Source organism: Phocoena phocoena, chromosome 6, assembly GCF_963924675.1.
Source record: "Phocoena phocoena chromosome 6, mPhoPho1.1, whole genome shotgun sequence".
Classification (NCBI taxonomy): domain Eukaryota; kingdom Metazoa; phylum Chordata; class Mammalia; order Artiodactyla; family Phocoenidae; genus Phocoena; species Phocoena phocoena.
In genome coordinates, this window is record NC_089224.1 from 88343732 (window position 1) to 88357130 (window position 13399).

The following is a 13399-nucleotide window of genomic DNA, read 5'->3' on the forward strand; positions in this document are numbered from 1 at the left end:
AGGTGTCTTTTGAATAGCAAGTCCTTTTTGGCGCAACTCTTCACCCATCTGGGAGAAATTTTTGTTTGGTTCCTGCCAAGTGTTAACACTTGGTTAACACCAAGTGTTAGTCAGCCATACCTTGTCACCCAGGTGTTCCTTGCTTCATTGGCTTGACTTTTTTCTCCTGACATTTTTGCTCTGGTAACGTTTGACTTTGTTCCTGCTTAAGCCTGCTGACTAAACCTCATCCGGTCCTCAGGTTGGATTTCTTAGTCTCAGTTACAATCTGACTGACCAAACTTGCCAATTACTCTAATTAGCTAGTCTCAATATCCCTGCATCTAATTTTATCCTCAGCCTCTCTCCTGGTTATGGATTTGCAACAACTGTTGGCCCAGTTGTCCTAACCTCCGTCTGGTAGGGAATGTTCCCAGCTCTTCTTTAGAATATGTCCTGGCTAACCCTTCTTCTTCTTTTTTTTCACTTTGGGATGTCAAAGGTGAATTTAGAGGATTGGAGGCCCTGCCAAAGACTTTTCTGAACTGAACTAGTAGATTTCAATGTAGATGATTTCTGGCTGAGAGAATGTGCTAAGGGGTCTCCTAGAAGACCTCAAGAACACACCTTTGGTCAAAGCAATAGCATCACCTTCATGTATTCAGGGAAGCATTATTGTTATTTGGGCACACATTATTACCAGGTATAGTGCTAAAGAGAAGGAAATAAGAAGAAAAAACAGAACACAAAACCAAAAGGGAGACAAATAAAGGAGAAATGCCTATAACTGGAAGAGGCAGTTGGAATGCTAAAGACAATTTTAGTGAACTTTAGTAAGTCTTCATCCTTTTTTTTAAATAGATCTTTATTGGAGTATAATTGCTTCACAATACTGTGTTAGATTCTGTTGTACACCAAAGTGAATCAGCCATATGCATACACATGTCCCCATATCCCCTCCCTCTTGAGCCTCCCTCCCATCCTCCCTATCCCAGCCCTCTAGGTCATCACAAAGCACTGAGCTGATCTCCCTGTGCGATGCTGCTGCTTCCCACTAGCTATCTATTTTACATTCAGTAGTGTATATATGTCGATGCTACTCTCACTTCGCCTCAGCTTACTCCTCCCACCTCATGTCCTCAAGTCCATTCCCTATGTCTACATCTTTATCCCTGCCCTGCAACTAGGTTCATCAGTACTTTTTTTTTTTTTTAGATTCCATATACATGTGTTAGCATACGGTATTTGTTTTTCTCTTTCTGACTTACTTCACTCTGTATGAAGGATTCTAGGTCCATCCACCTCACTACAAATAACTCAGTTTCATTTCTTTCTATGGCTGAGTAATATTCCATTGTATATATGTGCCACATCTTCTTTATCTATTCATCTGTTGATGGACACTTAGGTTGCTTCCATCTTCTGGCTATTGTAAATAGAGCTGCAATGAACATTGTGGTACATGTCTCTTTCTGAATTATGGTTTTCTCAGGGTATATGCCCAGTAGTGGGATTGCTGGGTCATATGGTAGTTCTATTTTTAGTTAGTTTTTTTTTTTTTTTTTTTGCGGTACGCGGGCCTCTCACTGCTGTGGCCTCTCCCACTGCGGAGCACAGGCTCCGGATGCGCAGGCTCAGCGGCCATGGCTCACGGGCCCAGCCGCTCCACAGCATGTGGGATCTTCCCGGAGCAGGGCACGAACCCGTGTCCCCTGCATCAGCAGGCAGACTCCCAACCACTGTGCCACCAGGGAAACCCTATTTTTAGTTTTTTAAGGAACCTCCATACTGTTCTCCATAGTGGCTGTATCAATTTACATTCCCACCAACAGTGCAGGAGAGTTCTCTTTTCACCACACACTTTCCAGCATAGTTTCTAGATTTTTTGACAATAGCCATTCTGACCAGCGTGAGGGTGATACCTCATTGTAGTTTTGATTTGCATTTCTCTAATAAATAGTGATGTTGAGCATCTTTCATGTGCCTCTTGCCCATCTGTATGTCTTCCTTGGTGAAATGTCTATTTAGGTCTTCTGCCTATTTTTTAATTGGATGGTTTGTTTTTTTGATATTGAGCTCCATGAGCTGTTTGTATATTTTGGAGATTAATCCTTTGTCTGCTGTTTCATTTGCAAATATTTCTCCCATTCTGAGGGTTGTCTTTTTGTCTTGTTTGTGGTTTCCTTTGCTGTGCAAAAGCTTTTAAGTCCCATTTGTTTATTTTTGTTTTTATTTCCGTTACTCTAGGAGGTGCGTCAAAAAAGATCTTGCTGTGGTTTATGTCAAAGAGTTTTATAGTGTTTGGTCTTACATTTAGGTTTTTAATCCAGTTGGAGTTTATTTTTGTGTATGGTGTCAGGTAGTGTCCTGATCTCATTCTTTTACGTGGAGCTGTCCAGTTTTCCCAGCACCACTTGTTGAAGAGGCTGTCCTTTCTCCATTGCATGTTCTTGCCTCCCTGGTTGTAAATTAGGTGACCATATGTGTGTGGGTTTATCTCTGGGCATTCTATCCTGTACCACTGATCTATATTTCTGTTTTTGTGCCAGTACCCTATTGTCTTGATTACTGTAGCTTTGAAGTCAGGGAGCGTGATTCCTCCAACTCCGTTTTTCTTTCTCAAGATTGTTTTGGCTATTCAGGGTCTTTTGTGTTTGTAATATGAATATGAATTGTAAATTTTTTTGTTCTAATTCTGTGAAGAATGCCATTGGTAGTTTGATAGGGATTGCATTGAATCTGTAGATTGCTTTGGGTAATATATTCATTTTCATAATATTGATTCTTTCAATCCAAGAACATGGTATATGTCTCCATCTGTTTATGTCATCTTTAATTTCTTTCATCAGTGTTTTATAGTTTTCTGAGTACAAGTCTTTCACCTCCTCAAGCAGGTTTATTCCTAGGTATTTTATTCTTTTTGTTGCAATGGTAAATGGGATTGTTTCCTTAATTTCTCTTTCTGATTTTTCATTGTTGGTGTATAGGAATGCCAGAAATTTCTGTGCATTAATTTTGTATCCTGCAACCTTACTAAATTAATTGATTAGCTCTAGTAGTTTTCTGGTGGCCTCTTTAGGATTTTCTATGTGTAGTATCATGTCATCTGCAAACACTGACAGTTTTACTTCTTCTTTTCCAATTTGTATTTTTCTTCTCTGACTGCTATAGCTAGGACTTCCAAAACTTCTTGAATAAGAGTGGTGAGAGTGGACATTCTTGTCTTGTTCCTGATCTTAGTGGAAAGGCTTTCAGTTTTTCACCATTGAGTATGATGCTGTTGTGGGTTTGTCATACGTGGTATTTATCATGTTGAGGTAGTTTCCCTCTATGCCCATTTTCTGGAGAGTTTTGTTTTTTTGGGTTTTTTTTTTTTGCGGTACGCGGGCCTCTCACTGCTGTGGCCTCTCCCATTGCGGAGCACAGGCTCTGACGCGCAGGCCCAGCGGCCATGGCTCACGGGCCCAGCCGCTTCGTGGCATGTGGGATCCTCCCGGACCGGGGCACGAACCCGCGTCCCCTGCACCGGCAGGCGGACTCCCAACCACTGCGCCACCAGGGAAGCCCTGGAGAGTTTTTATCATAAATCGGTGTTGAATTTTGTCAAAGGTTTTTTCTGCATCTATTGAGATGATCATGTGGGTTTAATTCCTTAATATGTTAATGTGGTGTATCACATTGATTTGCCTACCTTGAAGAATCCTTGCATCCCTGGGATAAATCCCACTTGATCATGGTGTATGATCCTTTTAATGTGTTGTTGGATTCTGTTTGCTAGTATTTTGTTCAGGATTTTTGTATCTACGTTCATCAGTGATATTGGTCTATAATTTTCTTTTTTTGTGATATCTTTTTCTGGTTTTGGTATCAGGGTGATGGTGGCTTTGTAGAATGAATTTGGGAGTGTTTCTCCCTCTGCAGTTGTTTGGAAGAGTTTGAGAAGGATCAGTGTTAGCTCTTCTCTACATGTTTGATAGAATTCGCCTGTGAAGCCATCTGGTCCTGGACTTTTGTTTGTTGGAAGATTTTTCATTACGGTTTCAATTTCATTACTTGTGATAGGTCTGTTTATATTTTCTAATTCTTCCTGTTTCAGTCTTGGAAAATTGTACCTTTCCAAGAATTGGTCCATTTCTTCGTGGTTGTCCATTTTACTGGCATATAGTTATTTGTAGTAGTCTCCTATAATCTTTTGTATTTCTGCGGTGTCAGTTGTGATTTCTCCTTTTTCATTTCTAATTTTATTGATTTGCATCCTCTCCTCTTTTTCTTAATGAGTCTGGCTAAGGGTTTATCAATTTTGTTTATCTTCTCAAAGAACGAGCTTTTAGTTTTATTGATCTTTGCTATTGTTTTCTTCGTTACTATTTCATTTATTTCTGCTCTGATTTTTATGATTTCTTTCCTTCTACTGACTTTGGGTTTTTTGTTCTTCTTTCTCTAGTTGTTTTAAGTGTAGGGTTAGATTCTTTATTTGAGATTTTTCTTGTTTCTTGAGGTGAGATCGAATTGCTATAAACTTCCCTCTTAGAACTGCTTTTGCTGCATCCCATAGGTTTTGGGTCGTCGTGTTTTCGTTGTCATCTGTTTCTATGTATTTTTTCTTTTTTCTTTGATTTCTTCAGTGATCTCTTGGCTATTTAGTAGTGCACTGTTTAGCCTCCATGTATCTGTGTTTTTTACAGTTTTTTTTTCCTGTAATTGAATTCCAATCTCATGGCATTGTGGTCGGAAAATATGCTTGATACAATTTCAATTTTCTTAAGTTTTCTGAGGCTTCATTTGTGACCCAAGATGTGATCTATCCTGGAGAATGTTCCATGTGCACTTGAGAAGAAAGTGTATTCTGCCACTTTTGGGTGGAATGTTCTATAAATATCAATTAAATCTATCTGGCTTATTGTGTCATTTAAAGTTTATATTTCCTTACTTATTTTCTGTTTGGATGATCTGTCTATTGGTGTAAGTGGCATGTTAAAAGTCTGCTACTATTATTCTGTTACTGTTGATTTGTCCTTTCATGGTTGTTAGCATTTGCCTTATGTATTGAGGTGCTCCTACGTTGGGTGCATGAACATTTATAATTGTTATATCTTCTTGGATTGATCCTTTGATCATTAGGTAGTGTCCTTCCTTATCTCTTGTAACAGTCTTTATTTTAAAGTCTATTTTATTGGATACGAGTATTGCTATCCCAGCTTTCTTTTGATTTCCATTTGCATGGAATATCTTTTTCCATCCCTTCACCTTCAGTCTGTATGTGTCCCTAGGTCTGAAGTTGGTCTCTTGTAGACAGCATATATATGGGTCTTGTTTTTGTATCCATTCAGCCAGTCTCTGTCTTTTGGTTGGGGCATTTAATCCACTTACACGCAAGGTTATTATCCATATGTATGTTCCTATTACCATTTTCTTAATTGTTTTGGGTTTGTTTTTCTAGGTCTTTTTCTTCTCTTGTGTTTCCCGTCTAGAGAAGTTTCTTTAGCATTTGTTGGAAAGCTGGTTTGGTGGTGCTGAATTCTCTTAGCTTTTGCTTGTCTGTAAAGGTTTTAATTTCTCCATTGAATCTGAATGAGATCCTTGCTGGGTACAGTAATCTTGGTTGTAGGTTTTTCTCTTTCATCACTTTAAGTATACCCTGCCACTCCCTTCTGGCCTGCAGAGTTTCTGCTGAAAAATCAGCTGATAACCTCATGGGGATTTCTTTGTATGTTATTTTTTGTTTTTCCCTTGCTGCTTTTAATATTTTTTCTTTGAATTTAATTTTTGTTAGTTTGATAAATATATGTCTTGGTGTGTTTTTCCTTGGGTTTATCTTTCATGGGACTCTCTGTGCTTCCTGGACTTGGGTGACTATTTCCTTTCCCATGTTAGGGAAGTTTTCAACTATAATCTCTTCAAATATTTCCTCAGACCCTTTCTTTTTCTCTTCTTCTTCTGGGACCCCTATAATTTGAATGTTGGTGTGTTTAGTGTTGTCCCAGAGGTCTCTGAGATTGTCTTCAATTCTTTTCATTCTTTTTTCTTTATCCTGCTCCTTGGCATTTATTTCCACCATTTTGTCTTCCAGCTCACTTATTCGTTTTTCTGCCTCAGTTATTCTGTTATTGATTGCTTCTAGTGAATTTTTCATTTCAGTTATTCTGTTGTTCATCTCTGTTTGTTTGTTCTTTAGTTCTTCTAGATCTTTGTTAAACGTTTTTTGTATTTTCTCAATCCGTGCCTCCATTCTATTTCCAAGATTCTGGATCATCTTTACTATCATTATTCTGAATTCTTTTTCAGGTAGATTGCCTATTTCCTCTCCATTTATTTGGTCTTGTAGGTTTTTACCTTGCTCCTTCATCTGTGACATATTTTTTTTGCCATCTCATTTTTTTTTTTTTTTTAATGAGTGGGGTTGTGTTCCTGTCTTACAGCTTGTTTGGCCTGAGGCTTCCAACACTGGAGTTTGTAGGCTGTTGGGTAGAGCTGGCTCTTGGTGCTGAGATGTGGACCTCTGTGAGAACTCACTCTGATAAATATTCCCTGGGGTCTGAGGTTCTCTGTTAGTCCAGTGGTTCTGATACAGAGCTCCCACCACAGTAGCTTTGGCTCAACCCCCCGCTTGTGAACCAAGATCTCACAAGCCACCTGTGGTGACAAAAAGAAAAAAAAGAGAATAACAAAGTAAAAAATAAAATTAGACAAGGAAACTAACAGATATGTTAGAAAGAATATAAAAATAAAAATATAGATGAATCAACAACCTGAAGGTACAACAGTACCACAATAGTAAAATGAAGATGGGGGGAAAGGCCTTGGCTGTGGAGGGCAGGGCCTAAGCAAGGGTGAGGTTTGGGCTGTGGGTGGGGCCAATGCTTAAGACCCACAGGACTGCAAAACGTCCTGGGGGCTGTGGGGGGTGGGGCTTAGGCTCAAGGAACAGAAGGGGCCCAGGCGTGCCCCCCACCCCTGGTCGCCCAGCCGGCTTCCTGAGCTCATGTGGGTGGGGCAAACGCCCTCCTCTCCTCTCCTGCTACTCTGGTCTGGAGGGCTCCTCTCGCCTGCCTCTCCTGAACTCCCCTCAGCCTCCTTCCTATGCCCTCAGGACCCATGTGTGTGTGGGGGGGTGACCTTGGAGGGCAGGGGACTGGCCTGGGAGCTCAGCAGGCTCCCCAGACCCGAGTGGATGGGGCAAACGCCCTCCTCTTCTCTCCCACTCCTCCCAGTTGGCTCCTCCCTCCTGCCTCACCTGATCTCCCTGGCCTCCCTCCTATTCCTCCAAGGACCCACAAGGCCTGGAGGGGGCTTTGGAGGGCAGGGCACCAGCCTGGGAACTCAGCAGGCTCCCGGTGCCAGAGTGGGCGGAGCAATCGCCGGCCTCTTCTCTCCCGCTCCTCCCGGAGAGCCCCTCCCGCCTGCCTCTCCTGAACTCCCCTTGGCCTCCTTCCTATGCCCCCAGGACCAATGCGACCAGGGGGAGGGGGAGCCTTGGAGGGCAGGCCACTGGCCTGGGAGCTCAGCAGGCTCCCTGGGCCCCAGTCGTTGGGGCAAACTTCCTCCGCTCCTCTCCTCTCCTCTCCTCCCAGAGGGCCCCTCCTGCCTTCCTCTCGTGATCTCCCCGGCCTCAGGGGCGCTGATCCTGTCTGGCCTCCACTTCTCCCCCCTGTGTCCCCGCACGTCCTACCGGTTCACTTGGGGGTTCCTCCCGTCTCTTTGGGTGTCAGGGTCCCCCACCAGCGGCCAGCAGGTGCCCTAGTGGTGGGGAGACGCTAACTCAGTGTCTTCCCACAGCGCCATCTTCTGCATCCTTTTTCTATTGCACACTGATCATTCTGTTCATTATTTAGGTCAATGCACTAGAACACAAATTTGAATGCTTTTATGTGGTAGGTATTTTCCATGAAATTAGGTCCAGGTTGAATTCTATTCATAAGAGAAAATTAAAGAACTTACGTTGGGTAAGTAAATTCTGAGTAATAATAACTGACATTGATGGGATTTCTATGTGCTAGGCACTGTTCTTTACATATCTTAACATATTTAATCCTCACAAAACTCCATGAGGTCCAGTGTATTATTTTCACCATTTGAGAGATGAGAAAACTGAGGCATGGAGAAACTTGCAGAAGGTAATTCATGGAGCAAGGCCCAGAGCCAGGATTTGATGCAGGACATCTGGCTTTAGCAACGGCACTCTTAACCACTATGTCTCTAAAATTAGTGTGATCTCTAAACTTTAGAAGTTAAGAAAGCAGTAGGAAAGGAACTTCTAAGTTCCTCTTAAGAGATCTGAATATCGCAGGAGAAGAGTCATAACTAAAATTTATCAAGCAGGCACCACGTGTCAGGTACTGTGCTGAGCAATTCATATGTATGCGCTCTGAATTGTTTTTGCCTCAGGTCCTGCTTATCTGTCAGGTCAGGTCTTTTTGTTTTTTTCCCTTAAAAATTTTTTTTACAATTTTTAAAGGTTACACTCCACTTATAGTTATTACAAAATATTGGTCATATTCCCTGTGTTGTACAATATATCCTAGCAGCCTATCTTACACCCAGTAGTTTGTACCTCCCACTTCCTCACTCTTATATTGCCCCTCCCCCAACTGGTAACCACTAGTTTGTTCTCTATATCTGTGATACGCTCTTTTAACTTTGAAAACGACACCGTGAAATAAGTACTATTCTTCCTAGGTTAAAGAGGAAGACACAGGCTTATAGAGATTTAGCAGCTGCTTTCTATCAGGTTACACAATAAGTAGAATGTCTGACTAAAGACTGTGCATTCTGTGTTACCACTAGTGTACACCACCTCCCAAGATGAGAAAGTTTCTCAGATGAACTCCTTGGTATAAAGTCAAGAATATAATTTGATATGTTGCTCTGGCTGGCTAAGCCTAACAGAGAGGTAGCTGAAGAGGTGGAGGGAAAGACTTTGCTGTTATGATCTGAAAGATGAGATACATATTTATTGAGTGAATGAACATTTTAAATAACCTGATGGTGCAGCTGATTATAGTGGAGATAGGAAAAGCTTTCTACAGGGTTCTCAAGCTGGATTTCCAGTTTGGTGAACTGTTTGGAGGGGAAAAATTAGATTTCCATGGTTAAGCACTTTGAGAAATTATCCCATTCTAAAATAATTATAATGCCTATAAGAAGTTGGACTAATATTAAAAATATTCTCTTTAGCTTTTTTTTTTTTGTGTGTGTGTGTGTGGTACGCGGGCCTGTCACTGCTGTGGCCTCTCCCGCCGTGGAGCACAGGCTCTGGACGCGCAGGCTCAGCGGCCATGGCTCACGGGCCCAGCTGCCCTGCGGCATGCGGGATCCTCCCGGACCGGGGCACGAACCCATGTCCCCTGCATCGGTAGGCGGACTCTCAACCACTGCGCCACCAGGGAAGTCCATGAATTTTCTTTTAAACCTCACTCATCGACCTTGTTTTTAAAATTTCTTTCCTTTGCCTGTCTTTTGGTGTAACAAGATGTTAGTTGGGATTATCTTGGAATTCCAGGTAGAGGTCCAAAGACAAAAGATGTTACCTTCACACTGTAAAGAGAGGAGCTAGGCTGTCTAAGTGGGACTTAATTAAAGATAACAACTAGTCCAGTGAACTTCACTCCCAACAGCCCAAGAAATTAAAAATTTTAAAGGAAATTCACAGAAGGGAATTCAAAAGGTTAGAGTGCTTTTTCTACTCCTCTCTGTATGAGGAAAGCAGTGCTTCTCTTCCCCAAGCCAAGTCAGACTCTGTTTGAATAGATAAAGGATTATTTTTTTCTCACATAGCAGTAAGTCTGAGAGAGCTGCTACCTTCAGTTATTAGCTATTTTCTTGACCCTTCTCCCATGGTCACAGGGCATGCCCCAGCTCAAGGCAGAAAAAAAGAAGGGCCCACCTCAAGGGCATAGTCACTTTAATAAGAGAAGGCACATTGTTTTCATCCTTCTGCTTGTCTATTCTTTTACCAGTACCACACTGTCTTCATTACTGTAGATGTACAGTAAGTCTTAAGACTGAGTAGCATCAGTCCTTCAACTTTGTTCTTCTTCATTTAGTTTTCAGAGGCATGTCAAACAGATTTCTTCATTTTCATTTGCCCATATTCTAACACATGGCCAACCGCTTGCTGAGTGGCTGGAAAAAAACATATTTAATGTTTTAACTCAACATGCAGAGTTGGATATACCTTTTTGGTTAGCCATCTGATGGTATCCACAGTTCCTGACAACTGCAGGTGTCAGGAAACCTTGCTATGCAGAGGTCCATGGCATCATTGTGGAGCCCGCAAATGTACCCCATGAATGAGTCAGCACTGGGAGCCTGCTATAAAGAAGAATATCGATAGCAGAAAGGAAAACAGAAGCCATAACAAACCCCTGCGAACTAGAAGGCCTTTTGTTCCTTTTCTATAATCCCCCTACCTACTACCTTGACCCTGGAGGACACAGATGGTGGAAGGGGCAGAAGAGGAGGAAAGGTTGAAAGACCACCCCATGCCTCTTTCCCCCACTGCAAGGCTCTGAGCCAGGCAGACCTGAGCTGATGGAGTGGGAAAAGCTCTGAATTAGATGCAACACTGACATTTTAATTGGATTGGACTCAATATTTTAGTATCTTAAATGATGAGGAAGTAATGGGATCTGCTGAGATAAAGTTAAAGGATGGGAAGGGGAGATCTGACATAGGATCATAGTTGGGGGCTTTGTCTGGTGGATGTTAGATCCACTTCCTGACTGTGCCCCACTGATTTCAGCCTCTTCAACAAACTGGTTATGCTGGAAACTACAAACTCCTTTAATCCTAGCTGTTGACCCACAGTCCTTACTCCTAATAGGTCTTTCTGGCTCTCATCCAGTAGCCTTTTCATTGCTGTGGGGATGCTGGATCTGTCAGTAAAAGGCAACTTTAGGAGAACATTTTGGGTTGTGTGGGACCAGAGAAAGCCCAGTAGGAAGACTGTAACAGGTTAATAACAAATCCCGGTCTATCAATGCCTGCCTTTGTGATCTCTCTCTAGCTCTGAGTTTCCTACTCTGAAATAAATGGTCTAAAGAAAATGATTGTAATAGATACTTCTTGTGATGGCTGCGTGGCTCCCTCCATTCTCAGACATTGCCTCTGATACCTAGGGATGTGACCTAGCATCCCTCCAGAGCTGATCAACAAGAAGAGGACATCTGTCCCAGGCCAGGGCAGGCTCTTTCCTGGCAGTACCGAATAGGGGGACACAGACTGAACAATATTAACATTGACCATCATTAGTAACTGAGGGTATCCCACATCTACCTACTGCTGCTGGCCTCAGAAATGCCCAACTTCTTGCTCTTTTTGGGGATTGATGGCTGATTCCCTGGTAGCCTTTCAGTAAATCCGTCACTTTGCTTAAGCTGTCCTGAACTGTTTTATATGACTTGCAATCCATGTTACTTTTTTTAAAGGGGCCATTCAACTTCCAGAATTCTTTTATTCTTTGATTTAATGGTACCTGTTACTCTTGAACAGAGATGAATTATAACTTGGAGTGCGAGTAACCATAGACACCTGGCAACTATGGCACCAGTGGGTGACTGCAGTTTTGGAAGTCTTTATACTGATGAACACTAGAGATATTCCTTTTCATAACATCAGATATTTTAAGTAGGTAAATTTGTACTTGTTACACATGGAGAATATTTTTAGTTTAATAGTTCATATTAGAGGTATAAGTGATGTTTACAGAAAAAGATTTTATTTCAAGTGCAAGTAATAAGTGAGCCAAGTTATATTTTTCAAGTCACCATATCAGTGTGTATTATTAGATACACAGAGTCTAAAGAGTTGAGTTTATAATTGAATTGGTTTATCACTTAAATCTTATGTGCCAGGATCTCACGGTACTGACTGAATTCAGGACAATTTGTGCTCTTTAGTTAATCCTCCTTGATCATGCTGACCATTAAAAAAATAGAAATTAAATTTAACATTTTGTCTTAAATGTCATATTTTACTACACTGTAACTGGAAAGGGCAGAGTTATCAAATCCCTATGAGAATAACTTCAGAATGAAAATCCCTAACCAGAATACTAAAGTATAGAAGTGTAGTTGGCTCCTCTAATATGAAACTTCCTCATCATGGACTCTTCATGGTTTTTAAAACGTTTTTGACTTTCCAAAGTGAAAGGCATGCCAATCAGTGGATAGAAAGCAGTATTGCAGAGAAGAAAGAGCTAGGATTACCTTTGTGGTACTGGGTTTTGGGATGTTGCCAACTCGATCCAGGGGATGGATGATCAAGCTGAGACCAAGAAGGGTTATGTAGAATTAACTTGATGATTAATATTAGATGCATAACCATAATGTTTGTACAAATAGAGGAACATGCTGCCAAAAAATTTATAAAGTAGTTCTGAACTAGAGGCGATTCCCGCCTCCCCAAGACAAAAGTGTCTAGAGACATTTTTGGTTGTCACAATTGGTGTGTGTATGCGTGCTACTGTAATCTAGCGGGTAGAGGCCAGGGATGCTGTTAAACATCCCATAACACACCCCATAAGACAACTAAGAATTGTTCAGCCCAAAATGTCAATAGCATTGAGGTTGAAAAACCTGGTTTATAACAATTAGTTTCACATGTTTTTGTACTCAAAATGCTTCAAATATGTTTAATCAAAATTCTTTTCCATTTCCGGAAGGGGGGCTAACGGTAAGTATTTTCACCTCGGCCCGCGGCCTAGAAAAGCCTAGAAAAACCTCCTCTTTTCTTCCGCCTACCGGTCCGCGAGTCAGAGCCCTGAGCAGAGCCCAGGAAACGAACCGTGGCGCGCGCTGGTGCAGCCGCCCCCTTTCGCGGGGAGGGGCCGGGGGCGAGGGCGCTGGGAGGTCTTTTCTCGAGTTCACGTGGCCGGAGGGTCAGACTTCGGATCTCCCTTTTGTGGTGGCGGCCAAAGAGCGACAGTACGAACTGCGGCAACCAGAGTCATGGCAGGACAGGCATTTGGAAAGTTTCTTCCCGTATTTGACCGAGTATTAGTTGAAAGAAGTGCAGCCGAAACTGTAACCAAAGGAGGCATTATGCTTCCAGAAAAATCACAAGGAAAAGTATTGCAAGCAACGGTAGTAGCTGTTAGATCAGGCTCTAAAGGAAAGGGTGGAGAGATTCAACCAGATAGTGAAAGTTCTTTTCCCAGAATATGGAGGCATCAAAGTAGCTCTAGACGACAAGGATTATTTCTTACTTATAGATGGTGACATTCTTGGAAACTACGTCGACCAAAATAAGTCACTATTGAAATGGCATCACGTGAAGCTGCCACTGAAGTTCTGAAATCTTTCATCATGTAAATAATTTCCCTGTTTCTTTTATAATAAAGTAATGATATCCAAACGAAAAACAAAAAACCCTCTTTTCCAGATATTCATACAGTTAGACCACTTTTGCTTTCTAATAGATA

The 13399-nt window shown here is 41.8% G+C and overlaps 1 pseudogene; it reads left to right on the top strand.

The window, feature by feature from the left end:
- Positions 1 to 12926: 12926 nt before the first annotated feature.
- Positions 12927 to 13272, top strand: LOC136125108 (10 kDa heat shock protein, mitochondrial pseudogene; annotated as a pseudogene).
- Positions 13273 to 13399: the final 127 nt, after the last annotated feature.